We start from the raw sequence: 3,615 nt of genomic DNA, 5'->3' as shown, positions 1-3,615 counted from the left end.
ATCAGAATAGGTCAGAATTCAAGGTTGCCTAAATTCAGACCTCCCCCATTAGATCCCAGGATACTCACACATTTCGCTCTGGTTTAAATATTCGCCAGTTACTTTGGCTAGTGGATGATAGATACCCCCGCCCTCTTCCTCCTTGGTAAACTATTCACAGTAGATAGAATACCGGGTTGGGGTTTGCAGACATGAACATAGGCTGTATTTCTCTTATTTTCTTTAAGTGTTTTTGTTTTTGTTTGTTTGTTTTCTATCCTATAGGGCACATGTACTCACTCAAGAGATCTGGGGAGGGAGTGATAAGTCTCCCCTTAGGGGAGATGGCTACTTCGAAATCCCCTCTCCTTTGTTCTCCTCTTGAGATTTTGGTCATGCACGCAAGGCGCCTGGTAAGTTTCTTGATCTGCCATGTCCAGGACCTAACCCACGCATTCAGCCATGTAGGAACCAGCCGCCTTAACCACTGGCTGGCTTGCAGACATGAATATACAACCCTCATTTTACAGAAGAGGAATCTAAGGCTCAGTGAGATTGTCTAAGGTCACCCTGCTGGGAATGACAAAGTTGGGAGCCAAACCCAAGTCTTTGTTGAAATATTTTTAAAAGTTTATTTATTCATTTCTTCTTTGAGAGAGACAGAGAGACAGGTATCCCCAACAATCTTCATGCCTTGGTCTACCTCTGCCTTCCCAGCCATCTGGGATCACAAGAACATACAAACCCACATACCCAGTCCACTCAGGCTGTTGCTGGGATGTGAACCCAGGACCTTTCCCATGTGGGCCCAGTTGTGCTACCACTGTACCACCGCTTGGTCCTCAAACTCTGCTCGTCTAACACCCTGATGAATCTTCTCCCAACAAAATCTAGTACCTGCCAGATGACCGCTTGTCTGCCTCTGATCCATCGTGAACCCTTTACAGCCCATTCTTTATACTTCCTTCTACTTTAAAGGGGAGAAGTGGCACTTGATGGACAAATCTGCACTGTGATTCTCTCAAGATCTTGCCTTTGGCTGTAGCTCTGGATAAGACTGACTTGAGAATTATGCAACCAATTATGATTAATCCCTTCTCTCGGGTAGAAACACTGACTGTTCTCTGCCTAATTGCTCCATGCTGAAATATGGCAGCCACAGGGACCCACGCAGTCAATACATCACTCAGCTTTGTAAGAGACTGGCTCAGTGCCAGCACCTAGCTCCGTGCCTGGCCGACAGGAGGCACTCCACAAATGCTCACGGAGACAACGCAGCAGTTAAGGGGCTGGGGCGCTGGCCTACGGGAAGGCAAATATCATTAAAAAGGATATTCTGTGCTCTTGAATATGAAAGTAGAAACATTCCTAATTTTATCTTAATTTGTATTTTAACATACTTAACTTCCTCCAAAGTAATTACTTTTTAATATGTTTATAATGTGTTTATAATATGATTAAGCTGCTATACTGGGGCTTTTCATTTGAAAAGCAAGCAGGCACATGGACTGGACTGTTTTCGGAGCCCCTCTCTGGAGAGCTCTGGGTGTGGAGTACTGCAGCTGACCTCAGTCCACGTGGCACAGCTTTGTGGAGTCAAAAAAGGCAGAGGCGGACCTGGCCGCAGAGCTGCACCACCCACCCTCCCGCCAGTCCTGCACTGCCAGCCGCCATGGTGGGGCCCTCACAAGCCACGGCCCTTGGGCCACTCCTAAGTCATCTGGGTGTAAAGACGATCCAGGATTTCGCCAACAGCCCGTTCCTCTCAGGAACAGAGCACGGTGCTCTTGGCTGACCCAGCTCACAGAGGGCAGAGCAGTGCTGTGGGCCCAGAGGTGGCCACCCTGAGACCATGGAGCAAGAGGGATGAAATTTGAGGAAGCAATGCCATATTTGAGAGTGTAGCTATCCTTTGTCTCATGCCTTTTATTTTCTGTGATGAAACACAACCTGAAAGACACAATTCAAACCGTGTTTAAGTGTGCGAGTCTGGCATCTTGCACTCCCCCTGAGCTTGTTCATCATCCCAAACAGAGATGGAGGACCCTTTAAGAGATTCCTCGGGAGGTGATTTCTCACTTTCTGTCTCTCTGTCTCTCTCTCTTCCTGGGGAGTGCACGCGCCCTATGGCAAAAACCTCTCAAAAAGAAAAAAAGAAAAGGGGCCAGCAGATGGCATAATGGCTATGTCACTGGGCTCCCATGTAGTCGACCACGGTTCAAGTCCCGGATCTAGTGACTTAAACTCACACTGGGCGCATGTGTGTGTGTGTGCCCAAGATCCCGAGAGGAGAATGGAGAAGAAGGGATTGCAGCGTGGCCATCCCCCCTGGGGGTGATTTCTCGCTTTCTGTCTCTGTCTCTCTCTGTCTTTCTGATGAGCACACACACCCTAAAGGAAAAAAAAAACCAAAAAAACAAAAAACAAACAAAAAAACAAAAAAACCCTCTCCAAAAAAACAGAAAGAAATGCAAGACCTAGAAAAAAAGATATAAACTTTGAATGAAAACGCTGATCCGTTATTGAGGTTCAGATTGTGTCTGAGTCTGCTGGTAGCCAGAGCAGAAAGGAGAACTACACATACTTAGCTTTTACCATGGAAAGAAAGCTGACCTGCCAGCTCTCCCAGCACCAGTTCTTGCTATCAGCAGACTTCATAAGGAAATGTCACCGGAGAATTTGCCTAGGAGACAGTGATGGTGGCACTGCACAGAACGAGTGCAAGCCGGGACAACCCTCAAGGTATCTTGGCTGAGAGTCCTCCAGGAGCAGTCCCGGGTCTACCTGAGCACGGTTCTTGGAAGAGTGGACAGTGCCATGTCTCCTAGGCAGCCCCTGAGTATTCCTTGCAGCCGGGAGTCCCCGTGCTGGTGGGCGTCTGTGTTTGGCTTATAATGTGAGCCAGGGAGCAGGTGGCGTGAGGGCAGCGCCCGGGTGCTGGCATCCTGTATCGCTGGTCTGCTGCAAGTCACATGCTTCAGGAACCAGACAAACAGGCAGAGTGCGGACATCCTATTATAAAAGTCAGGAAAGCTGAGACCAGGGCTTTGCTGGGTGACAGGCAACTTCCCTTCCCTGGGGACAGACCCAGCATTACCCTCCCGGACAGATGCTGTCTCGGTGCAACGCTTGACTCTCCACTACTCAGTGCTAGGAGAGGATGTCAGATGGCTCTAAACTGTTCCAATCAGTTGATTTCCACAGCATGGAAAAAGTATCTCATGCTAGGCCAGCTGGCAGCCTGGAGGTTAAGGCGATGGATCCCATATGGCCGACTGCACGGTTCAAGTCCCAGACCCAGCAGCTTGAAAAACCCACCAGGCCTGTGTGTGTACATGCCCGAAATCCCAAGAGGAGGAAGGAAGAAATGAACGTGGCCATCCTCCCCGGGGGAGCTTTCTCACGGTCCCGCTCTCTCTATCGTCACTCCGCAGTGTACACATGTCCTCAGCAGACAAACTTTTTTTTTTTTTTTTAAGTATCTAATGGTGAGCAATGTGAACTGTGTGGGGGAGGCTGCAAACCTGGGCTGAGACCAGAGTATGCTGAACCAGTCTGAGAGTCTGACTGTCCCACAGGTGACGGGTAGCCATGGAGGGCTGTACATAAGGAAACACATAAAAAGATGCACACGAC

The 3,615-nt window shown here is 48.9% G+C and overlaps 1 protein-coding gene across 3 annotated transcripts in view; it reads right to left on the bottom strand.

The window, feature by feature from the left end:
* Positions 1 to 628: 628 nt before the first annotated feature.
* Positions 629 to 3,615, bottom strand: part of LOC102477759 (uncharacterized) — a 19,942-nt gene continuing 16,955 nt past the window's right edge. For 2 of the 3 annotated variants that reach the window (XR_003550440.1, XR_335452.3), the window contains one exon: positions 629 to 1,929. The gene's annotated coding sequence lies outside the window, so the exon portion shown is untranslated. Of the gene's footprint in view, positions 1,930 to 2,502; positions 2,992 to 3,615 lie in introns of those variants that run through there. The other variant, XR_003550441.1, reaches the window with a different exon arrangement.

Source organism: Tupaia chinensis, unplaced genomic scaffold (genome assembly GCF_000334495.1).
Source record: "Tupaia chinensis unplaced genomic scaffold, TupChi_1.0 Scaffold000421_1, whole genome shotgun sequence".
Taxonomy (NCBI): Eukaryota; Metazoa; Chordata; class Mammalia; order Scandentia; family Tupaiidae; genus Tupaia; species Tupaia belangeri.
This window is presented reverse-complemented; position numbering and strand designations above follow the sequence as displayed.